Consider the following 27269-nt stretch of genomic DNA (forward strand, 5'->3'; position numbering starts at 1 on the left):
GGCACCAGTGTCAGCTAAGCAGTTTGATGGTGGTAGAGCATGTGTTGGGGCTGTTGCCAGAGAGGTTGATGTCTATTCAGAGGCTGGTGATGTCCGGAGTCAAAAGGAAGGCAGTGAGAGGGTGAGTTATAGATGGTTTTACACAGATGTGTACCTCAGACTGTACTAATTGGACACAACTTGCTCTAAGCTAGATGTAGTCACTATTTGGTAGGGTGAAAGGCATGGATGTACAGCACTGAACATCTGCCTCATGATGTAGTATGTGCTGTGTCAGACAGTACTAATGAAAGGTCCCATGGTTCCCTCGGGGAATTGATACATTTTCCTCATCTTGTCTATTTATCTCCCAGACCAAGGCAAAAACATTATTTTGATCTGCGTAAGCATATTTCGTATCATGCTGTGGTGTTTTTTCTGCCAGATTTCCCTGTGTTAACACTGTAATGATCAATATCTGTAATACCAGACTTCCTAAAGACCCCCGTTGCCTTTGGTCAGTCAAGGAAGAAAGGGGCTGTTCATCAAGCACCTTTCAGCTCTTTAGCAAAATATGATTGCTTGCATTACTCTGGAATAATTCCTTCTAGTAAATGCTTGATCAAAGAAAAAGGGGAGAAGTTTACATAGAGCAGTTACATTGGAATGTGCTTCAGGAATGAGAAAGTAAATGGGATTCTCTTATGAACAGGCTGCACTCTTTTCTCATCATGCACCTTCAAGTAGAAAATTAAGAAGCTTGTAGGAGTGTTCACTATCCTTGCATTAATTCTGTTATTAAAATAATTGAACTTGTAATGGTTTTCCTATACTTGTGAGCTTGTAGAAAGCCAGAGAGAAACGCTTTGTTTAAAAATACAATTAAAAAAGGATCCTCGCAGTTTATATCCTCTGAATTGTGATATTCTGTCCCTTACACCTTCCACTTCATTTTCTAAAGTGTTTTCAATAAGCTGTTCAGCTGCATTCCTGTCTTAATGGAATTCCAATGGGATGAATTCAGTTACAGAGAAGACCTATTCTAGTTGTGACTGCTACTTTAATTTTTTTTCTTTTGGCAAGACTCACCGTAACTGTAGGCATCTGGTACATAAAAAAGTTGATCAAGAAATACCTGTATTCCAGATCATAAAAGGCCCTCAAGCCTTGCACTAATTTTGAGATGAACTCTCTCTCCGTGGAAGATCATTTTAGGGATCACCCCCAGTCCATGGCTGCTCTAGAAAATGGTGCTGAAATTGATCATTAAAGCCTTTTGGGTGGTTGTTTCTTCACCTTATTCCATTCTCCTGGTGCTGACTATGGTGTGCTGTCTTTGGTACTTTGGTACTAGATTTGGTAGTAGAATCACTTGCAAAAGTAGTGCTCTAATTCCTCAGGCTATAGGCATTTGACACCAATAAGGGTGTGGCTTTAGACCCTTCTGTTTAGATAACTCTAACAAAGAACTTCTGTCCAAATACCTGATTTGGAAATATTTTCATCTGGTCAATTACATTATGGGACCAAACTGAACACAGATCCCTAAAAAGGAGAAGAGTCCAGTATCCTGGAAGGACTCTATGCCCCTCTGCTTGACAGATATGAGTAAACTCACATCTACTCAAAACGGAAACTTCTTGCTGTAGAAAATTACCAAATTCTAATCTGAAAAACTGTGTCTACAGGCACATCAGGACTAGCATACAAGATCTGCTCTGTAACACACACCAGCTTTCTAGTCAGTTGCTTCAGTTCTCACATCTGCTGAGCAGGGTCATACAAGGCAAGGAAATGCAGATGGAAAACAATACAATTCTTATTACCAGTGGGAAAGAGGCCTGCTGTGATGCTCAAATAATGAGAAACAAGTTAACAATACACCAGGTTCTTCAATTGCCTTAAGTTGTCATTAACCCACAGTACCATTAAAAAAAGTCAGAGGAAAATCAACTTCCACTACTGACAGAAAGCTGAAGGCAAATAATCTAATACCAAAACCATCCCCTTGGAAAAGAAAAAAAAAAATCCTATAAGCACTAACAAAGATCTTCAATAAATAAAATTAAAAGTAATACTAATTACATCTTTGAGTAAACAACTGAGATTTCCAGTGACTTTAATGATGTTTCATTGTGTCTATATTTACTTCTTAGCAAAGAGGGAAGAATTTCATATGAAACTCCAGAGGAAGAAAATTGCTAAAACTTCATTTTGTCACTAAAACTTTGCAGTATATCTCTAACTGTTCTAGGTTATTGTAGAGTTTTGAGACTTGATCATCAGTCCTCATTTATAAGGCCACTGCTTATTAAAAGAAAGCACTGCATGTCAAATGCTTTAGAACACAAAATTAAAGATTAATTGTGATGTGCTTTGGTCCTGAACTTAGAGATAAGCTTTCAGACAAAAGTACATGTACAATTTTTGCTAGGGAGACCACAATTTTCATGCTTCTGTTCAGTCAGGTAACTGTCAGTGTAAGCACCAGAGCTCCAGGGAGGTAAGTGGCATCCAGGCTCATGGTCCATTTCCCCTCAATATACTCTGCAAACTCCTTCAAGCCGCTTCCCTCTACGTATGTTACTTACTCTGAAGACTATTGTTATAGCAGCAGCATCTGCAGCCTTGGTACAGCAGGAACTGAGTGTCCTCCAACCCAGCCTTTTCCTTGACCCTGCCAAAGACAACTTTTCCTAATTTATGTTTGAACACTTGGAGCCAGTTTCTTAGTTGCTTTCATCTTTGCAGCAACTGGGTCTGTGGAAAGAAATAGGATAACATCTGAAAATGGCTCTTGGTGAATACAGAATTGTCACAGCTCATGAAGGCCATGGTTTACATTTGAGGGGATGGAGGTGAAGGCTATGTACCATAGCTCTTCCTCTCTGGCTAGGTCCATGCCAGCAACCCAGAAACCACTCTAGTCTGCTCTGGTGATCAGGAAAGAATAGCTATGTCCTGAAAGCATTGAGCTTTAATGCACTTTTCCATGATGCCCCTTCTCTGCTGCATCAGACTGCATCTCAACACAGCAGAGCATCTGAGCTACAGGCAGTAAGTGCCAAATATTCCTATTTTCAGCTCTATGCCATTTTTCAAATGTCACTGACATCCTTAAAACCCTCATCAAGGTGTTACTAAACTGTTAAATTCTATTTTGTGCCAGCAGGTCCTAGTCTAAGTGCTAATGCCATCCCACAGCTAATGAGCTGCTAAGAACTATACCTGACGTTTGAAATCCCAGAGGTGCTGTATCCCAGAGTTTAGAGCCTGAGTTCAATGCAGTCCAAACAAAAAAGATACATCTCCAAAAGGATGATAAGGGCCTTAGTTCCCATGGTGTTCACTTGACCAAAATCTAATTCTTCAAGTATATTCAAAGTTTTGTATATACTATGGATTTAGTATACATTGAAAAGAGCTCAAAAAATTACAGTTGTGAAATTCATTTTATAATGATGATCAGTTAAAATTACATGTCAGTACAGTTAGGGATATGTCTGATTTGTGGAATATATGGCCTGAGTTAGGTCACTTTCCCAAACTCTTGTGTTTTAAAGACAGAGCAGGACTTTCCAGCTCTACATCTGAAGAAGGAAGGAACTGCTGTGATCTGGCATACACTTAGTTAAATCAATTACGAATTCTCCAATTCAACAATTACAGTTTTTCTACAATGTACATCACTAAAACCTAGAAAAATATGGAGTCATGTATGATGGTACATTAATTAATGTTATGTTTAAAATTAATTCTAATGATTCTGAGTGGAAACACCAAAGGAATGTGTTTTAATATTTACTTTTACAAAGACTACGATGAATTAATGGTATGAAATATAGAAGACAGTCATTAGAGAGAATTGTAGTAGCATAAAAATCATCACAGGTGAAAAATGAACCTGCAATTGACTTCACTGAGAAGATCAAAGTAGTATGTTTAGAGTCCACTGATGACTCCTCTCCTATTCCTGCCTGGTGCTTTTCTCAGCCGGGGGATAGGGGGTGGATGGTTGTGTGTGTGTGGAGTGGTGTAGGTTTTAAGGGGTTTCTTTATCTAAGGTGTAACTTAGAAGTTAATAATAAAGGCATATTCTGCCCCCATCTCCACCCCCATAAACTGAACTTCTCTGAGATATATATGCTGCCAAATTTTCCAACTGATTCCTATTTTCTGGACTGTGGAGTGTTCCAAATATGTGGTGTAGTTGATGGAAGTGACCTCTACTGGAAAGTGGTTGTAGGCTGCCTGGTAAGTAGTGATCTCAGATATGTTGCTTGCCAACCTGGTTATTTAGAAGTTGGTTAGAGTTGCCTGTCCAGCATCAACACTCTTTGGTACTGAGATGAATTCGGCATCTCAGCCCTGGATGGAATACAGCTGGTAAAAGTGCACAGAGCTGCTCAGGGTGAACTCCACACAGCATGCGACTATTACAGTTATTCACCAGGAAATGCTGGGGACATAGGAAGAGCTGAAATCACACTTCTCTAAAATTTGAATGTATTTACATCAGCATATATGCCTCTTTCTGTAAGGTGCATCTGCAGTCTTTCTTTAGGACAGGCAAATGGAGTATCTAATTCAGTGTAATGTCTTTGTGTTTCCCAGGTTCAAAGGTATAGGTAATAAATTCAGCTGAAAGCAGAGTAAATGCCTTTTGCTGACTGTCTCAACCTTTAAAATGCTAGAGCTATACCAGTGTGAAGTACTGTGATATGTTGACCATGTTCTTGCACAGTTCCTTAGACATCTTCTTGAAAAGCAAATACAGGCTAGGTGGACTGTATCTGACCTGGTCAAACCATCTTGTCAAGAAGTTGGGAAGATTATTGGGATCCTTGCCAGTCTGACAGTACTTGAACAGACAGCTCTTATTTCCTAGCAATATGTCTTAATCCTCCTGAACCATTGGGAAAAGCAAAAGCATTTTGTAATTGGAGATGGGGGAGAAAGTAAACAAGAGACAATTTGGCTCTACTGCCAATGACAAGAAATCTTCCTTGGGGAGAAAGGTGGGTTGGGGAATCCCAAATTAACTTTCTTCCAGAGTTATTTGATGTAACGAGAGTTTTATTAGGAGCAGAGACCAGAATTTGGGGTTCTCTGTGCTTACTGGCAGTGGGCCCGGATGCTCATGCCAGGTTTTTTTTGGGGAATATGAATTTTTCATTCCTTTTACGCTTCTTTTTCACAGTGGCTCAAGCTTACAACAGGATGAAGGTTAGCTCTGTCATGGCATGCCAACGGCTAAAGCACGTCCTGTGAAGTTAGAGGGCTGAGTTCAAACTACAGTCCAAAGCTCCCAGACTGTATATAACCCATAAGCTATGCAAGTACTATAAACAGTGTACCGTTATGCAAAAAGCTGGCTATTGCTCCTTCCTTCCTGCCTCTATTCAATATGTTGGGTGGATTTTTTCTGTGCAGGATCAGGGCTCAGTACCACCTTCTTTTCATGTTTACAAGTCCCCATTATTCTTCTTAAAAATCAAAAGTAAAGTCATTAGTCAGTTAATAGAATTTCTAATGTCTTTTTTCTCCCTGGATGACTGGATTAATATCCCACATCCTCAACACCTCCATTGCATAGTGATACTTCACATGCACAGAGACAAAACTATTCAGTGTACAACGATTCTGATGATGAGTGCTCCAGCAGTAACAGACTTCTATAGATACAAGAACAAATTTACATGCTTGTTTATCTTTTGTAGCAGCATACGAAAATTGAAGTATTTCATGCCCTAACTCCCTCCTACCCACTCAGAAGTTTCATGTACATGTTTGATCCTACTGTATTTCTTGGCTGCCATGCATGAAGTCTATGTTAACTCTGATTTGCTTCCTGGGTGTTTCTGTACACATGTTTTTTAGCAAGTGAAAAGAACCACAGTGTTTCTCACAGTCAGCTGGAACTGAGGAAACCACAAAGTATAACAGACATAGCCCCCTTCATTTAGCAGGAGTATTAACGTATAGCTATATCAAAGAAAAAGACAGTTAAATGCAACACAATAATTTCAAAAGTGAACTTCTTGATTTTATCAAATCTGCAATTTCATCAGCCTTTCATATTTCCTGTCTCAAAAGGACTATCCCTTTGCTTCATGACAATGTGTAACAGAACAAATTTGAAATTTTAAATGTATCATGTTGTACATTTATCAAGAACTAACTTTTACTTACAGTACCCATCAGAAAATCTCTCTGAAACTATGGTTTCCTTTTGACTTTTTCCTCTCACAGCAGCAAGCTGATCACTTCTTAACAGTGATTTACAAACATCTTCAGACATCCAAATTCTTATAAAAAAAGAAACGACTCCTTCCCCTCAAAAAAAAGCTCATCAATTTTTGATAGTATTAAATTAGTGTTTCTCCTCTGTGAGCAATACATACACATATTCCTATGATATAGGCTATGAAAATAAGAATCTTACACCAGGATTCTAGCTATAAAGGATATTCAGAGGAATATGGAGACTGCAATTCACTTTAAATTCAGAATTAGTCTGTGTCCCTCAAGTTAAAGCATGCTAAATAAGTCCATAACATGCTCAGAAACTAAACTAGTGTCCACCTGTAAGTTGTCTAAATTTAATGTGTGGTTTCTTCAGTTTTTCAAGTATAATAAGAGTATCCTTTTAGGGCATGCATCTTAAAAATTTCTTCCTGTCTTGCCTTGTTGTTCCCACTGTACTCTTTCAGACAATATTGCTACGAAGGAGAATAAGGTAATTCAATACATTACTTGAAAGCATTTTCCCATGTACACTAAATCAAAAAAGATTGCTCAGCAGTTAAAAAAAAATACAATAAAGTACTTTGATCTACCATATGTCTGGAGAAAACCTAAGCTGATTCAGTGCAGTTATTACTCTTGTTCAGGGAGTGCTGACGCTGTGCTTCACAATGTTGAAAAAGTCTTGTAATTTTGTGAATCACAGTAGAATTAGACCTACAAATGACAGGCCTTTATAAGGTGGAACAGGTTATTTGAGAAATTCTACCAACAAATTTTCTTGCGCAAGCCATGGATGGTCTTTGGCCCTCACAAAACAGAGGCACAAATCTCTATTGCTCTGCCAAGTTCATTTTAATACAGAAGACTACCTGCCATTTGATATCCCTGTACCCAGCTGGGGGGCTGGGGAAGATTTGGGGTTAATTAGCAAGGAGAGGTCACCAGAGTCCTGGTTCACTTACGTGTTGATGTCCATGAGTTAATAAAAAGGAAACTGCTTTTCTTGGTCTCCCCACTACCATCTGGTGTGTATCCGTCTCGGAGAGGGAGCTTCACAGGGAGTTGTGTGCCCAGTGCAAGTGATGTAGTAGATGACCCACAGTTTTCAGTGTAATGTACCTACATTTTGAAGACCAGAATGTAATGTTGACTACAGGAATTAGGACTGAAACGGATCCATTATTTCACTCGTATTCAAATTGCATTGCAAATTAAAATGCAAGTTTAGCTTTTGTGTTTCAATCAAATTCTTAAATAGGTCACTTTGCAGATTTTCTTGGAATTTAATTTTACAGCCAAGCTGCGCAATGCAGAAAACATTGCCTGATATTCCACCAAAGCATCGTCTTCCTTTAAGCTTTTCTTCTGGTTCCTGGTAATGACAGGAATAGGAAGAACAAATTATAGTAAGCTGAGAGTTTACTTCTTTTAAGGGTTTGGGACATGGAATGGTAAATCGTACCTACAAAAGTTTTACAATTAAGTGCCATTTAAAGTCACAGATTTTTTTCAAACTAGACCATTAAACCTTCTAATATTAACTTCTCTCCTAGGCTATTAAATCTTATTAGCAAGCTTTGTAATGTGTTTCTCTAAGTCATATCTCAAGAAAAAAAGCATCCAACTGAGTTAAAACCACCACAATGAGAACCCATTTCTCCCCTTGGCAGAAAAAGAGAGTGACTTGACTTTCATTGATGCCACTTGAGATGCCAATGACTTCTGAGAGAGAGAGATATCAAAGAGGGTAGGGAGAATTTTAAATAGCTTTGTAATCTTCTTTGTAACTCACTGTGATCAAGTGAAAGTTATCAAAATACCATTTTGCAGCTGCAAATTTTCTCATATGGAAGACATTTAGGGAAGAACAGAAACAAAACTCCAGTGTGCTAGTGTGCTGGCTATGACTGCAGCACACCTGCTCCATGGCTGATGCACTGTACTGTATCTTCTCAGCTGCCAAGCTACAACTGGGGATGGTTATTAGTACAAAAATTGAATTATTCCCAGTGCTTTCAAATGCTATGTAGAAAGCCTACTCCATTGCTTGCAAGGCAAAAAGGGGGAGGGAGAACATTTCCTCAGGTCTTTTCAGACCTGTAGAATTTCTGTGCAATATTGAGCCTCTGCTAGTCCTGCAAAAGAACTATGAATTTCTGTATTCTCCATGTGAATCTCTTATTAATCCAAAAGAATATCAGTGTCAACTGCCATCAGTGTCAACTGTCAACACCAGTTTCAAACATCTGTAAAACCAATGAAGGTGTCTTTCTGTATGAGAATTACAAACCAAAATTGTACCTGTTTATACAAGGAGTTATAAACAGAAAGTTTGACATGAGATTTTGTGAAGTGTCACTTCAAATAATCTCATCTGTTCCAGAATAAAAGTTACTAAATTCAGTCAAAATTAAACTCTAAGCCAGGTATGTGTTTGCCTCACTCTGTTTTTGACTCATGCAATCAGGCTTTTTAAATAACCAGATAACATTGGTTAGGAAAGATAAGATTAATTAGAAAGATATTTAACACTTATTAAAGTAAAAATGACTGCAAGGTCAAAATAGCTCTTCAGGTTTCAATCAGTATCTGTCCATTTAGATGGGTAGCTACTTCTGGGTTTGAAAACATTATAGATGATCAATAAATTCCCACGAATGTTCAGTAAAACTGCAGGCTGATGTTTCATTATTGTTTGGAAGCCATACAAACACTAATATAGACAGCTTGTGAAATTGCCTTTCTGCAAAATGGACTGATTATCAAAAATATCTCACAGGTTGACCAAGAAGTATGGTGTAGTTTCTTTCTCTGTTCATGACTAAATAATTGAAATTCTGATAGATTCCTACTTGCAAATTTTCTTATCATGGCACTGATGTTGTACAATTCTCAAGGAATATTTCGTAAATGTATCAGTAGTTGCAACTCTGCTAATTTGCAGGAAACAAATTAGTAAAAAAAAAAAAATCCCTTTGTTTAGGACTGCACTCATTTGCAACACTGTCACACAATCCAGCAAAGCCTGCCAAAGGTCATCCAGAAGAGCATATATCATAAGGGAGGCAAATGTTTCTTTACATCACTTTAAATAGAGACAGTTACTGTTTCAGCTGAGCTACAATTTCAATTCCCTGCAGTAATTTAGCATAAATTTCTTTAGAAATCCTCATATATCCTTCTAGGTCAATTTGGTTTTTAGCACCAATTGAACAGAAATGCTTTTGGGGGACTAACACCTCGGCATCTTTAAGAAGGCAGTGTATCCACTTATATCTTTAGAGATTATATTAAAATCAGTATGTTAGGATCAGTAGAAGAAAATGGAAAAAATATAAAACATCCTGCCAAGTGTGGAAAGCCATGATTTGCTCCCTAAGGACTGAAAGTTACAAATCTAGTAGTCCCTATTATAATGAGCTGGCCCTTGACCACTGAGGTGATGGCAATCATAATTTGTAAATCCAAAAGTCAGAGTTTTCAGGCTCTCCTTAGCCCTCCAAGGTGGATTTCACTTCCAAATTCAGAAAGCAATCCTTTTCTGCTGGGAGTGTGACTAGAGGTAGGTTTGGAATGGAAACCACATTGGCCAGGAAGTGTTTTAAAATGAAAAGAATGTGTTTCCTGTGTGGATCAATGTAACTATGCTTTTTAACTTTGTCTGGCAGGGAAAGCATGCACATACAAGCTTTCTGAAAGGTGATTTAAAGGGGAAGAGATGAGGTGGGATCTCAGCAAACTTGGTGGCATGGCTGGAAATGAAGAGAGCAAAAGAGTGGTGGTATCTGTCTGCCCTCGGCTCAGCAGCCTAACCTCCCGCTGGGAGGGCAGTGGGTGCTTTTTTGGGTCCCTCGCTTCCAGTTCAGTAACTCCAGCTTACAGAGAAGAGGTTTCTCAGCATGTGTAGAAATAAAGAAAGCCATCTGTCCCTTTGTCTTACAAATTAACTGTCCCTTGTATGTCCCGTAATTGGTTCCCTTGCAGGTTGCTAGCCAGCAGCTAAAGTTATTTTCTTTCAAAGCCTGCATCGTGTCTTTTTGTCCTTTCATCTGGGACAAAGAAAGGTTAATAAATTACCAGACAACTTTCAGAAAGAATACTCTCTATTCTGAGCCAACAGCAATACAAAAAAAGAGTAACACACTACAAGCCCCACCCCATAAAGCAGTGAAAAGTTTAACCAACTGCTGTTCCACTTTTAGCAGGCAGACAACCAGCTTCTGCATGGTGCTTGCACCAGCCCAAGCAGAGGTACCTTCACTCAGGGGACATGTCTGTTCTCAGATTGAGTTTTAGTGATCACTCTCTCCTTCCATCTGGGCTGTTGTTACTAACTCAGATAGCAGAATAACAGAATTCAGTGCCAAGTATTACTCTTCTTTGTTAATATTAATATATGGTACCGGTTGTACATTCTCACAAAACAAACTATCTGAAGATTTCCACTTCCTTTCCTCCCTCCTTCCTCACTGTACAAGCATAAGTGCCGTGGCAATTACTGCAACCACATTGGAAAACACTTTTTTGTGAAAACTCTCTGGAAATTAATTCAAATAGCTTGGATGAAAGTTATATCATCTGTTACTCTATTAAATGCCATTAGTGTCAGTGCTGTTCCTGCAGGCATGATGCAGCTTAGAAAACCTATTTTATCAATGTCCCATACTAACCCTATTATATGTACGTTTCAGCAATCTTTTTGTCTCTATGAGATCAGACTTTCACTGCCTCACACAGAAAATGGAAGCATTAGCTTCTTGTGCAGCTATGTAAATAAGTTGTACATACTTTTCTCCCGATTAAAAATATTATTTGATCTTCTGAGGTATAACATTAATAATGATGATGAAGACATGACAAAAAGAAAAAAAATATAGGTTGGTAGAAGAAAGACATTGAAATTGTAGCAAAAACTATCATTATTTCTTTACTGCAAGGCAGTGCTTAACAACATTACCACTAAAAATAATTTAAAGAAAGCTTCTAGGCTTCAGCTACACCCTTGTGCACAATAGAAAAAGCTTTCATTGCTCAGCTATTTGCCTTTCAAATACTATCCATTCTAGAGAAATATATGAGATATTCTTTATAACAAAGGAATGACAGGAAGAGAAAATTCCACCACAGCAACAAACTGCCTAATAAAAGATAAGCAAAGCACACACCAATTAATTTAAGAGCATGAGATAAAAATAGAGCAGAAATTAAGTCCTTCAGATTGACACTTCCATTTAGCATATTCCTGTAGTTTCCATGACCTAGCTTTGCTTTATGTATAGTTAGCAAAAAAATAAAAAAAATAAAAAAAAATTAGCTTGATATGATCTTGTTTTCTTTTAACATTTTATCTTTTTAAAAATGCTAAATTTCTCAGTGTGTTGCAAATACAAATGGTACTTGCTTTAAATTACTGTGAGATGGATTTTTCAGTAGGAGATCAGTATTTGGTATTTTCTTGTTTAAAAACATGATATATTACTGTGCATTTCTGGCCTTGTGTTGGAATTTGTTTTTACTGTAACTTACCTAACAATTATCTGAAATTAATAATATGAATAAGATCTTTTTACTACCTCCTGTTTGTTGTTTTCAGGTTGGTTTATTAGTTATCAAAAGGGTTGTAATCAGGAAGTTAGATAGGGAGGAGGATACATCAGGTCAGCATACAGAACATCTTCTTTCGCTACATTTAAATAAAAAAACCAAAGATGGTAGTTTCATCATATGAATCCATTTTGTCTTTATGAATGTATATATGTGCATGGAGAGACTCTATGGGGTTCATCTGGAATCTGAAAACTCTTAGCACTATCATGTTGGGTTTTTTTAATCTGACGATATTAGAAATGAAAATGTTGGGTTTTGGGTTTTTTTCCCCAAAATGACTGATATCAAATCCAAATCAGCAGGTAAATATACAATTGTGTATTTTTATGTTTATGTCCCATTGATTCCCCCTATCTATCATGCATTTCATACACGCTAATTGCCTCAAAAAAATGTCACTTATTTTGATTTTATTAGTGGGTGTGGCTGAATAACTGAGTACTTATTTGAATAAACATGTCCTTCTGTTTATTAGAAGGCACAGCAGGATTTTAAGTGTCCTGGGATAGATTCTCAGCTGGCAAAAGCACCTGTGAAATCTAGTTTACACTAGCTGAGTTGCTTCCTGCCTGCTTTTTGTGTGCAGCTGGAATTGCGTTAGCAGGCCACATAAGCATGACTGTTTGAACTTCATTATCTAGGAAGCTGCCTGAGAGTGAGAGGGAGTACAGCAGTGGTGGTTCATGCTGCATAGGAAAAGTCAGCCAAGAAGCAATTACTAGAGATTAGGACCGTCTTCCAAAGCATAGTGTTCAGGCTGCATTGGAAAAACGCCACTCTCACGTTAAAAAAGGAAAAGTGCAAGGAGGATTGTTTTGTAGAGGGTTAGTCAATTAGTATGGCAAGCTTGTTCTACAGGGTGCAGCTGACATGTGGCCTATGCTAGACATTTCTAGTCTGCCTTTTGCAATGTGACCTTCGATGGAAAGAATAAAAAATGAACTGTGCTGGGACTGTTCTAACAGCATTGAAACATTCCCTTCACTATTTAGAGGACTACACAAGGCATATATTCCTCTGGTGTTTTTAGCTGAGTTTGTGGTAAATAATAAATATTGATCTGATCCAATGCATGTATTATATGGCTGTAGATATAAACAGAGATTCTATTGGTGTGTGACTTGTTTGTGATGAAATGCATGTGCCTTTTTAAAGCCAATTGACTTGGAAAACGTGGTAGAGCTGAAAACAGAATCATCTTCCCCTTTTTTACCTTTGGAAGGATTAAATGATACAAACGCTAGGTCGGAAGAAAACAGCTATATCACAGTTCAGTCAGTGTCTCTATTCTCTGAGCTTCAACCTACTTGAAATTCTGGAAGTAGGGATTGTTGTTTGTTTGGTGTTTTTTTCCCTTTTTGTTCACTTGTCCATTTGATTTATATCAGATTTTTTGTTCAGGAGTTCAAACCCAAGGAGAAGAGAATGTATGAAGCAGCAGACTTTTGGGAAAGTACACTTGAAGTTGTTTTTAGAGTAGAAAATTTATTTAAACAGCCCTAGTGACCTACATACAGAAAAAAAAGATCACTATGGAAGCTAAAAGGGGGAAACATGAGACGGGTCTCAATGTTTAAACAGAGCTCTTAGGGCACTCAACTTCATGGTGGACTCAGCCCATAACTCATAAAATTCTTCTTTTACTATCCTTCAGAAATGCATCTTTTGGTGTGCTGTGGCTTATGGAGGAAGTATCTCCATTCTTTTTGTTCATGTCTCTCTTCAACGAGCTCAGCACAGGAAGGCTTTTGTGCCTCCTGCCAATGCTTGACTCCGGAGGGAAGGATGAGGGTAGGCTCTCAGAGCAGTGTCTCCTCTGAGTTTTGCTCACTGAGGAATTGTGCAGGGCTGATCAGACCATCAGAAAGAGCCTACACCATGCTCTTAATTTCTAGGTCCATAGAATCATCATAGAATCATAGAATCATAGGGTTGGAAGGGACCTCTGGAGATCATCTAGTCCAACCCCCCTGCCAGAGCAGGGTCACCTAGAGCAGGTTACACAGGAACACGTCCAGGTGGGTTTTGAATGTCTCCAGAGTTGGAGACTCCACCACCTCTCTGGGCAGCCTGTTCCAGTGCTCTGCCACCCTCAGGGTAAAGAAGTTCCTCCTCATGTTTAGGTGGAATTTCCTATGCTCAAGTTTGTGCCCATTGCCTCTTGTCCTGTCCCCGGGCACCACTGAAAAGGGCCTCGCCCCATCGTCCTGACACCCACCCTTTAAGTATTTATAAGCGTTGATAAGGTCACCCCTCAGACGTCTTTTTTCCAGACTGAAGAGACCCAAATCCCTCAGCCTTTCCTCATAAGAGAGGTGTTCCAGTCCCCTAATCATCTTGGTATCCCTCTGCTGCACCCTTTCCAGCAGTTCCCTGTCCCTCTTGAACCGGGGAGCCCAGAACTGGACACAGTACTCCAGGTGCGGCCTCACCAAGGCAGAGTAGAGGGGGAGGATGACCTCCCTTGACCTGCTGGCCACGCTCTTCTTGATGCACCCCAGGATGCCATTGGCCTTCTTGGCCACAAGGGCACATTGCTGACTCATGGTCATCCTGTTGTCCACCAGGACTCCCAGGTCTCTTTCCACAGAGCTGCTCTCCAGCAGGTTAGCACCCAACCTGTACTGGTGCATGGGGTTGTTCCTCTCCAGGTGCAGCACCCTACACTTGCCCTTGTTGAACTTCATAAGGTTTCTCTCTGCCCAGATCTCCAACCTGTCCAGGTCTCTCTGTATGGCGGCACAGCCTTCCGGTGTGTCAGCCACCCCACCCAGCTTGGTGTCATCAGCAAACTTGCTGAGGGTGCACTCTATCCCCTCATCCAGGTCATTGATGAATATGTTGAACAGGACTGGACCCAGTACTGACCCCTGGGGAACACCACTCGTCACTGGTCTCCAACTAGACTCTGTGCCCCTAATCACAACCCTCTGAGCTCTATCTTTCAACCAGTTTTCTATCCACCCCACTGTCCATTCATCTAACCCACACTTCCTAAGCTTCCCTATGAGGATGCTGTGGGAGACCGTGTCAAACGCCTTGCTTAAGTCAAGGTAGACCACATCTACCGCCCTCCCCTCATCTATCCATCTAGTCATGCCATCGTAGAAGGCTATCAGGTTAGTCAGACATGATTTCCCCTTGGTGAATCCATGCTGAGTACTTCTGATAGCTTTCCTTTCCTCCACGTGCCTTGAGATGACACCCAGAACGAGCTGTTCCATCATCTTTCCAGGGATGGAGGTGAGGCTGACCGGCCTGTAGTTCCCCGGCTCCTCCTTCTTGCCTTTCTTGAAGACTGGAGTGACACTGGCTTTCCTCCAGTCCGCAGGCACCTCGCCTGTTCTCCAGGACTTTTCAAAGATGATGGAGAGCGGCCCAGCAATGACTTCTGCCAGCTCCCTCAGCACTCTCGGGTGCATCCCATCAGGGCCCATGGACTTGTGAATATCTAGATGATCTAATTGGTCCCTCACTCGCTCCTCCTTAACCCAAGGGAAGTCGTCTTCTTTCCCTGTCACTTTATTCAATGCCTGGGACTCCTGAGGGCTGGGCCGAGCAGAAAAGACCGAAGCAAAGAAGGCATTCAGTAACTCTGCCTTCTCCACATCCTCCGTCACCATGACTCCTGCCTCATTCAGCAGTGGGCCTACAACTTCTCTGGTCTTCCTTTTGCTTCCAATATACTTGTAGAAGCTCTTTTTGTTGTGCTTGATGCCCCTAGCCAGGTCTAATTCCAAGGCGGCCTTGGCTTTCCTTGTTTCATCCCTGCACGCTCGGGTGGCATTCTTGTAATCCTCCCAAGGGGTCAGTCCCTTCTTCCACTTATTATAAACTTCCTTCTTCCACTTGAGCTTTTTCTGAAGCTCCCTGCTCAACCATGCAGGTCTCCTGCGTCCCTTGGCCGATTTCTTTCTCTTAGGGATGCACCGATCCTGAGCTTGGAGGAAGTGGTCTTTGAATATCAACCAGCTTTCTTGAGCCCCTTTGCCTTCCAGAGCCCTAGCCCACGGGATCTCTCCAAGCAGTTTCTTGAAGAGGTCGAAGTTAGCCCTCCTGAAATCCAAGGCTGCGATTTTACTTCTTGTTGTTGTTTTGTGGATAGTACCCATGATCCATGACTGAGTTGAATAAACACAGCACCAATTCAAGAGGAACACAGTCCATTGTGCTGAAGCAAATAACTGTTTTTTCACTGCGGAAAGCAGTGAAGAAAAAGAACAGCTGCTGAAGGACTGCAGGGCCTACTTGAAGAGGTGAGAATAATTATAACTCCAAGTTTGAGAACACTTATTAAATATGTAACTAGTCATATATAAAGAAATATCATGAATGCAAAAGAAACATAAAAGCTTAATAATACCATGATGCAAGTATCCATTAGGATCCTACTTCATGAGGAGCATCGCAAGGATAGTTCCAGTAGCAAAGGAGTACAGGGTAGGGCAGATTTAGGCAAAATATTTAGATAAAATACTGTATCAAAGTTAAGCCTTGAGCAATTTGCTCACAATCCACAGTCACATTCATTGGCTCAAAAATTTATTTTTGGTCAGCTTTGCTCCAGGTAGCAAAGTTTTGGGTTATTCAGACGATTGTTTATTAATCATTCACAGACACATACAGTAATAGGGTTTTACTGACCTTTTCCAGAGCATTCTGAATGTCTTCAATGTGTTGACCTCACACTGAGCATCAGTTGTTGCACTGACATTTTTTTAAATTAATTCTATATGTCACTAGTTATGGGGCACTAAGATAGTGCTAATACTACTGTGGGAATAATTTTATTTACAGGCTTCTGTACCAGATCAATATTCATGTGGAATATTTAGCTGAAAACACTGTGGTTTCAGCTTCTTTTTTTCTTTTTTTTCTTTTTCTGCAGAATAAAATTCCCATATGCTGATGAAGCTTTTTGCTTCAATCCAGAGCAGTTTTTGATGAAGTCACAAATAAACTGTTTAGTAACTTTACCAAATGCTAAAAACAAAACTTGTAGCTTTTGATTTATTTAGAACCATTAACTTAAGCTCAGTGTTATACAGGCACAGAAAACCAGAAAGCTAGTACAGTTTTATATTATTGATTAAGGCCTCAAAATACCAAAGGGCTCAATGGAAAATGAATAATTTGCCATGGTGTCCTGAGACAAAGCCATTTCAGCTTTTTCATTGCAAAAGTGTAGGGGACATTTAAAGTGGCTACACACAAATTATCTTCAGATAATCTATCAAAGACACCATCTGACTCCATCAAAAAAAGATCACGAAGAATTATGTATGTTACCCCTTGGAAGCAGAATGTTCTAGGAATTTGGCATTTTTATCCAATGTTTCATCACTTACATATAATGATTTTCTGTGCTGCTGTATCTATATAATAAATTCCATAGCAGAAAGAGCTTCAAAGGTCAGGGAAAGCTGTATGCTAACCCATTCGCTCCCTCCCTGCCCTTCTTTACAGAAGCAAGGCCAATGAACTTGACAGAAAACAGTCAGTGAAACAACCAATGAAAAATGAAAAAGAGCTAGAGCCAAGGAAAATCAACTCATTAAAGCAAGAAAATTGTCTCATTACATGACTAACATGATATTTCAATGAAAACTGAAAATAAGAAATAAGTCAGGTAGAATAAGAACTTGAAATTTTTCCACAAGGAGCAGTGTTCTTCAGAGATAAACCTCATAAAGTCATAGAAGGAAAAACTAAGAAAGTAACTGTATTTAAATGGTATTAGCTTTTGATACTGGAATAACATGAGCTTTTGAGAGAAATATATGCTTTCTCAATGATATAGAGAGCTTGCATAACATTGAATACATTTGCTACTAGCTTTGATAGCATTCCAGACCTAGTGAATAAAATCTTATATACCAGATTGTTCATTAAGTGTAAACTTGCACTTAAATCTGGAGCTCCCTCAAAAACTTTCAACTAGTAACTATGTTTCATGTTAGTGAAACATACTGCGTAGTCTGCCTGCATAGTCTCAGTTTCCAACAAAAATAAAGTATTCATACACTTGTATAAGGCATATTGCATTTGACTTATTACCTAGTGAGGGTTGATAGAATTAAAAATGCTGAGAAGCACTCACGGCTTTTTGCAACTTTTAATGCTACGCTAACAGGAAAGGGGGAAAAAAAAGCACATTTTTGCAAATTTTCATATATTCTGATGAATAGGACCATTGAAAGTAATGTCTCTAGTAACAGAAGAGTGCTAGGGGCATGCCAGTATTTAGGACATACAAAATGGAATAATCTGGCACAAACATTTTTAGGCATATACCTGCTGACGTGAAGACAGAGCAATGTGATTTGTTTTTTCAAGCTGGACTAATTGAAATAAAAAGCATTTTGATATGTCTAGGCATAAAGTTACAGGTATAATAAAAAAGAATTCAGAATAGGGAAAGGGAACTCACAAAATTTAAGATTCCTTGGCAATGGTATAGCTAAAAAAGCCAATGTAGTCCTTTGCTATATTAATGGCTACAGGAGATGGAAGTAGCAGAAAGATTTTTCCCTCTCTATATGACATTAAGACGTCAAGCTTGGAGATCTGCAAAGACTTTTGATCCTCTTATCTTTTAAAAAAAATATACTGAAAAACTGGAAGTATTGCAGACGGGCCATAAAAAATAAGTCAAAGAATGAAGAAAAAGCCTTACACAGATTTAAAGAGCTTGAACTGTTCAACTTCTCAAAAAATTGATAGATCAGTTAGTTGTTTACAACGTTGAAGATCTTTCACACAATTGTGCTCTCCAAGTAGGCTATATAGCCACAATAACAACAACAACAATAATAATAAGTAGTAGCAACAGCAACAGCAGCAGAAGTAGTAGTAGTAGTATGTCTAGCAACTGTGTCTAAGCCCTGTGGAAGGGCAAATTCTGAGACCACTTGCAGTCCTGGTCTCCTGACTGCGCAGACCCTTCCTGCTGCTGAAAGGACCCTTTCTGTGCAGGGGAAAGCTCTCACTGACATGCAGCCGTGATGGGGCCAGGGTGTGTCCAGCCAGGGGTGGGAAGATGTTCTCAGGCAGCACAGCTACTGAAAGCAGGACCAATTCGAAACAGATAGTTGCTAAAAATGTGTTTTAATGAGATGGACATATCTCCAAGCATAGTAGTGAGTTCAGAAGATCAAGGCTGAGCACTCTTCTTCAGTACGTGTTCAGCCAAGTCCAATGGGATGGGTTCAGTACTATGTGGAGTATCTCTGTGGCTGCCTGAATTTGAACTGAGCAATCCACTTACATACGTGTTGTGGATAATCTGATGGTTGCTTTTGGACTTAAACACTACAAATTTATGCACAGATGTTGAGAAAGTTATAATTAGGAAGCAACTGAATTGCAAAACATAGGTGAGAAACCAATCAGATCAACACATCCTGTGTTACTGGTACAAGCAGATAAAATAGGAATTAGGCCTAATTTCCTAGGGCTAAAATGTGCATATGTGAGGAAACGACCTGTCTTACAAAGGAAGCACACTTTATGTGCATGCAAAGTGAGGATCATTTCTAATTTTCATGTTTAGTGGTGTCACAATTTTAATTGTTTATGGCATGCTAACAATACACTTTAATAGTTGCAGTAGCCAGCTGCATTTAGCCTGCATATTGTGTACAAATTTGTTGTAATCTGGCAATCCACTGCCATAACTGTTTATAAGCATATTTTCAGTCCATTTTTCATACAGTATTACACTTCAATCGTGATGTTAGACATGAATGATTGGGTTACATCTAGACAAAATGATGTGTTTTTTTTCTGTCTAAGCCCAGGCATCCTGTGGCAACAGCATAGTTGGCATGGGCTATGTGAAAATCACCAGTGAAGTACGAGTTATTTATCCAGGGTAGTCTAAGAATAAGACTCCCATATATACCTTGGTTCCCCACCTTAGCAGATGTTCCCAACATCTGCCAAGTGTAGGTGGGCAGCTTAATCATCAGTAGACATGTTCAGCATTAGAAAGAGTGCACAGATTTTATGGGAACCAGGGCTGTTACAAAGCATTTGGTATGGTCTGGTGTTTCCCTCTTCCAAAAACAAGCTGTTGCCACGGTTGCCACAAATAAACCAGATTGCTTTAACATTGTATTTTAAAACAGTTTTTTAATCCTAAGAAAGTGTAGAATCTATACACGGCTTTAACCCATAAAAGTAGAGTTATTTTGAATATGAAATGAAACAAAAGGTGTATTCTTGTGCTTTGAGTCTGATTTGAACAGTCCTGTAACCAACCTGTTTGAAAAGAAAACCAAGCAGAAAAAAGCCCTCTAGTAAGAGCAGTGATAATCCAAGAAACTGCTATGGAACAGCCTGTTCTTTTTATAATACATGATATAGATATAGATGATATAGATATCAATACCGATATTGATATAGATATTAATTTTCTTATGAAGCTCTGCTAGCACATGGCACATGAGCCTTATAGTTCCTATGCACATGTAATTTTCTTCTTAAATTATTTCAAATGAAGTTGTCCATATTTATCCTCCCTAGTTCTGTGAACCACAGGCCAAGTACAGCTCAGAAATTGATGCACGTTTTCTCCTGCTGCTGGACATTTTACTGCAGCACTTAAGAAAATATCTCTCATACAGTGAAAGAAAACAACTCATCTTGAAAGACTTGTAGCTTAAGCACACAGATCCAGGAAAGACCTGCTAATTTCCACACATTTACACCCATATCTGGACTGACACTGGTGAACTCATTAAGTCTTGCCATCATTGGCTTGCAGTTTGTGTACACTTTGTCTATGGGTTGAGTCTTAGGTCACACTAGTTTATATATGCATATTGTTCATTTATTCATTTTTACTATTTAAACAGCCAGAGGGCAGAACATTACCAGTTTTTCTGTCTGATGCATGAATGTATGACCTCAGGCACTTTCTCCTAGCAGACAAGTAGAAAATGTATTACTCTTTGCTCTTTGTTCTGTCCCAGCAGCTGTTGTTTCTCTATATTTGGAAACCATTTGAAAGAAGAGAGAAATGCACGCAAAGGAGCAAGTGTCACATCAGTAGGGTCCTGGAACAGGAGCGGCCAAAGTGGTCTCTGTGTGAGATGCCACCACTCCGTCTCAGAGCTGAACCAACTGACCAGTATCTGCTTATTCAGAAACCATAGTCAACTTACTTTACAGCTGTTACAGGACACTAGCAGGACCTTTCTTGTCTCGGGACAAGTCTCAGAGCTCTGTATTTTACTCTATTTTCTGTCATCTGTCATCTTTGACCTATAAATTGGTTTTGTCACAGCTTCATAAAAAGTACAGAAAGCACTGTTTCTGGAAGATACAGTATCAGGCTACAACTGTGAAGGCATACCTTTGCTTTGATGAGACTAGTGTAAAGCAACAGTGTATTGTGCAAATTGGCATAGAAAGGGCTTTTTACAAATAATTATATATGCAGAATTAAGCAAAGAATTTTTAAGTCCTCTCCCAGATAGACATTCCTGTTCATTCCTGTCAACTATACAGAAATATAACAGGAGAAAGTCCTGATTAGGCTAATGCTAGCTGCAGAGATGGCTGGATGCTTGAGAAAGAACACACCCGTTCTGTGGTTTTTAGGCACCTCTCCAAATTCCCACACATTTCAAATGCCAAAATGTCTGCATCAGAACAATCTCCACTACAAACAAAACTGGAAAGGTCAATCATGTCACAGCATGTGTCAAAAATTAGCATGCCTTTCAGAACTACTTCTGCAGAGTGCTTCTCAGTAAATGGATAAAGTCACATACCACTGAGAGGAGGAAGAATAACACATCCTTTCAGAAAAGAAAAAAAGTAAATGCTACCAATAAAGTCCAGTATGTTCATATTGCTCAGCTTACTAAGGCCATTCTCAGATCTGGAACAACTTCAGCTAGTGGAAATAATCTAATAGAGGTAATTTGCCTAATACTGTAGTAGAAGTGGGTTTTTTTCCTTTTTTCCTTTTCCTTTTCCTTTTCCTTTTCCTTTTCCTTTTCCTTTTTGCTTTTTCTTTTCCTTTTTGCTTTTTCCTTTTACCCATTCCTTTTTCCCTCTTTCCTTTTTTTTCTGTTTTGCTTTACCTTGCCTTCATTTTTATTTTTGAAGACAATTCTACCAAACAGAGATAAAGATTCTATTGAAATCTGAGAGATTATATTTTCTGATTTATTTGAGTTATCTCCCTCTCATTGTTTTCATTTCATTAGCACTCTTTTGGCTGGTCTCACCAAGCCATGCCAAGGTAAGTTCAGGATTAAATGCCTTGTCCAGAAAGCATCTTCTCTTGGGGACAAGAAACTATCCTGAAATAGGAAATTCAGAAGTAGAGAAACTTAAGCACTGCCAGCAGAGACCAGAAATGACAGTGCTGAAATCCATGTGTTGGATGACAGTTCAGCAAAGAAGTACATAAACAGTTAAGCAAAAGGAATGAAAGAAATGAGCAAGATAAATAGCTTATTTGACTCTGTTATATTTAGGATATGCCAGAACAGAAATCCTGTGTTAATATCAAATATTTCTTCCTGTATAAGTTTTACAGATGAAAACAACCAACACCAGCAGAGGCTTCAATAGGTAAATGGCAGTAGAAATTTAGGGCAGTGGAATCATTTGGCAAGACCTATTGTTGGTATATTTTTATTTCGTTTCTGCCGTTAACACTTCAAAAGGAAGAATCTCACCTCTAGAAAAAATGGACCACAGAACAAATTAAAAAGACTTCTGTATTGTGCCTGGCCTTCCTTTTCTACTGTAAGAACCGGGACACCAAAAAGACCTGCTATCATTATATTTGAATTTCTCCAATGTAATTAAAATCCATTTTAAACAAAGTCACAGAGGCAGAATATTCATCTGTAGTTTACAGAGACATTTGTCTCCCCTCAGGATTCAATATTGTGTAAATCTTCCTGCAAAAACAACACATTTATAGCTCCTAATTGTATTTGAAAGATGATTGCAGATTCCAATAACTTGATCTAGTTAGGGATTTCCTGGAAACGAGCAACACACCATAAACAACTTCTGAGAACACGTTTCAATGCTTATAACACCTTTTGCTCATGATAGAATGATATGAAATAATTGTGATCTGTAAAATAATAAATATACTGCTGTACTATACATTAATGCCCCATTAACTTGGAAAAGTAGGTTTGCGTGTCTTTTTCCATCATGGCTGAAATACTTCAGATACAGAAAACCCCCTGCACACGGTTTATTTTTCTATGTACAGCCTGTGAAAGAAATGCTTTACTCAAATGTTTGTCAAGAACCACTGGAAATATTTGCCTGTTTTACGCTTTCATTTGGTAGAAGTTCAGTTCTTCTGGTAACTAAAATTGATAAAGGACATTAGCTCTACTAGAAAATGCTTTTCTGACACTATTCAGTGCTACTTTTGTTTATATAAATGTTAAATTCTTTGCTTCTATTCAAATCAGATTACAATTTTAATTACATGATAACCAAAATTATATTAGAAGATTTTTTGCATGTCTCAGATATTCCCTGCAACTGTTCTAACCAAAGTTATCTTTCAGCATAATTCTTGTTAGCTAATAGTGCTAAAGCATGAGCATAATGTCAGACAAACATACCAGAAATGTAGGTCTCTAAGACGCAATTCACACCTGGGGAAGAAGGTACTTTGAAATATTTTCTTCAGGTGTGAGGTTATTTTTCAGATAGACAGGCATTATTACTAGTGTTTATTTAACCAACTATGCCCTATAGTTCACCTGAGTAGAAGTATCATACACTTTTTTTTTTTTTCTTATATTCACCATGGGTTTGGGTATGTAATTTCCATTTGATATCTTATCAGAATAAGCCTCCACCCAGAACCCAGATATCTTATCAGAACCAGCCTCCACCAGTTCCCTGGGCAACCTATGGCAGTGCTTAGTCATCCTCACAGTAAAAAACTGTTTCTTGATGTTCATACAGAACCTCCTGTGTTTCAGTTTGTACGCGTTGCCTCTGGTCCTGTCACTGGGCACCACTGGAAAGAGCTTAGCAGCACCTTCTTTGCACCCTCCCTTCAGAGTTTTATATACACTGATAAGATCCCCACCCCACCCTTCTCCAGGCTAACCAGTCCCAAATGTATGCAATAGTCTTAGAAATTCTTGCCCTCTGTGTTTAGAGCAGAAGATTGGGTTGATACGTCTTTGCAGCCAAGTCAAGAACAGCCAGCCTCCAGCCTACGATCTACATCCATAACAATCAACACAGCCTGTGGCTTGCTTATGGGTTTCCTTGTCCCAGAGGGCTTTTTGCATGTACTTTGTGTCTAGCCAGATGCGATGAAAGTTTACATTACATACTCACCTATATGACTAGAAAGGCACTTGCAGAAACACATGAAGTGAAAAAGGCATCCTTGTAGGTAAGATATGTATGGGCATTGACCAAATAGCAGTTACAGGACAAGAAGGGATTACAACTCTCAAGTAACATATATTAGATCCATACCATTCTAAAAGCTGATTCCTATTGGACTATTTGATGAATTTGTATTGCTGCAGTAAATAACCAGCAAGGTATTGTCCAGTAGCCCCTTTAGCTATATGTCATCATGAAATATGTCTTTTAAGGAAAGGTAAGAGTAGCATACCTAAATGCAGCTAGGTGGTCTGATAAAAGACAAAAGAGCAATTATATACCTTCTCAGGGAGCTGCAGGGCTGGTAGAGAATTGATTCTCAAACCCAAAGGAAAGAAATATTGACATGGATTCAGAATGATGAATGATGCAAAATACTGAAATAAAACTTGATGGATTCATAGCTCTTGTCAGTGCACAGCTTCAAAGCAATCAAACTGAAATGAGATAAAAATATCCACATATTAACTGGCTTTTGATTTATGTGAGAATGGGCGGGAGAAAAAAACACAACTGATCAGAGATTTGAAATTAGCCTTTTGTTAGAGCAATCAAACTGGCCTCTTTTTCTTTGCACTTGAAGCAGAATGGAGTCATATTACTAAAAAAGCTGTTTCATCACTTTTGGCTTTATCAGACTCCTAGAAACACAAGAAATAAAGGGAGTGGTTCTTATACTAGTAGAACTACTGGAGTCATTACACTAAAGGAGACTTTAAAAAAAAAAAAAAAGGAGAAAGGAAATAGAATATTGGTACCAGAAAGAACCTAATTTACCACTGCAAAGACAAATTACTTCCTGTGAAAAAAAAAAGCAGCTGAAAGAATGCAGAGTTGTGTCCATCCATACCTATGTTAAACTTGCATGTGCCCAAAGTTTAGGTCCATATACTTCTCTTGCAGCCAACAGGCCATTCAGGTCAATGAATATTTAAATTGGTTCTCTGATACTTCACAACAGTAAATTTTGATCTGACCAAAATCTTCACTGTATGAGGAGAGTCATCACCCACATCTACAGACATATTCATTCATACATGTATGCAGAACTAAAACCAAAGTTATCTAGGACAAGCTTTTCGCGTCAGTTTACAAAACACAGTAACAATTTTTTTAAAAAAAATATTCTGCTGTTGGAAAGCCTGGAATGGTACAAAGGACAGTATAAAGGAAACCACTGTACCTCCAGAGGCAAGGATTTTTCTTTTACATGCTCTGCACTACAGTATTAGTAAGTGGGAAAAATTAACAAGTTGTAGAACAAGTATGATTAGTCAAGGCCAAACAACATTCTCAGAGGCACATCCTCCCAATGACTTCATATGAGCAGTCTGAGTCTTGTTAACTAAGGTCATTTCACACCAGTTGTCGTAGTAACTTTGTTACAAACCACGGTTTCCCATAGCAAGCATTTTAACCAAATGCAGCTACCTTTTTTTTTTTTCCGTTTTTAATGTACACAGATTATATAGATTAGAGGAGGGAAAAGGAAAAAAAAAGGAGAATGCCCCTCAGTTATTAATGCCCTGCATTCACAGCCTTGCAATTCTTATTAAATATGTTTTGAATGCGAATTCCTACAAAAAAATATGAGCACCTGTTTTTACATAGAATTGGCAACGGGTTATTTAGCCTCAGCATAAGCCTCCTTTTATTTCATTTGATGCTGTTAGCCATAAATGCTGCTCAGCATCTTCTTGAATACTTTTTTCTCAGTTTAATAAATAGTGGGTGCTTGCTTTCATTGCAAAAATAAACTACTGCAGTAATGGCATGAGATGAAATGGTGCTACGAGCTTATGTATAAACTCCCTTGTAATGCTAAAGGTGGTTAACTCAGGATAGGGAAAGGTATAGCATAAAAACAGGTGTAAAACATGAGGGACAACAGCCTTTATTCCTTAGAAAAAAGATAGTAGATAAAAAATATTCCTCATGGAATATTGGTTTATGAGGTTTATTGAAGGGGAAATTAACATTTTTTTTTCGTATTCATACATTTAAATCCTGTTTTTCATACCTCTACCCACCCTATAAAAGTTTTGCAATTGATTTTTATTGGGTAAGGATTTACTCTAAGAATTTACTGCAGCTAAATGAAACCTGAAATTGACCTAGAAGAATTATGTAAGCATGTCAAGTGGTGTGGAAATCCCTAGGGAAGGAAATCATGACAGTAGCATTAAAAGAAGTTTGAACTCAGAAAACTAGAATTCTTTCTAACATCCTTCTCTTCTTTCAAGATTATGAGACATCAGTAGAGAATAAGGAAAAGCTCTCATCTTAAAACAAATTGAGACCGATTTATGCTTTTCAAATATCCTACTAAACTTGTTATCTCATCTCCTCATCAGACATATTTCTGGCAATCTAAAAGATGCATTGGAGTTTGTGAAATCTAGATGAGCTGGAGGTTATTAGGAGTAGGTCCCTGAACCTACGGCTGTGCTGAGTGATAACAATTAATTCCATTACATTGCTTGTAATACCACTGCATTCTACATAAAAGCCAACAGTCAAAGCCTAGCTATGATTCAGACCCAAACATCTCTTTGACACGTGTCCATTTTTTCCTGGGTATTAGCATGTCTACACAATTATTCAAAAATGTATGAGTTTACTAATTTTGCTTCTTAATCCACTAAAAAGCAACATAAATATTCTGGGGAAATTAGGCTGTATAAAATTTATCCTTCTCTTTCCTGTGTTTAATATATCTGGCGCCATATTACTGACATATGCCAAGAAGTGGGTGGCAGTAGCTCTATTGGAGCTCTCTCTCCATCCTCAAAGTCTGCCTGCACAGAAAAATAGTAGATAAAAAGCAACTGCAAGGCTAGCTGCTTTACAGATATGGACCTCAGCAGGTCCATGGCAGCTGGATCTGTAATCAGTGGGACACAACTACAGCTATTCTTTAGAAATTGCTTCTCCAGCCCATAGTGTGGACATCAAGTTGCTAGCAATTTTTCTTTAAAATCCATTCCTGTTAGGTCTTATTTCTTGTTATCGTAGCTTAACCTAAGGGTTTT

This window comes from Chroicocephalus ridibundus, chromosome Z (assembly GCF_963924245.1).
Source record: "Chroicocephalus ridibundus chromosome Z, bChrRid1.1, whole genome shotgun sequence".
Classification (NCBI taxonomy): domain Eukaryota; kingdom Metazoa; phylum Chordata; class Aves; order Charadriiformes; family Laridae; genus Chroicocephalus; species Chroicocephalus ridibundus.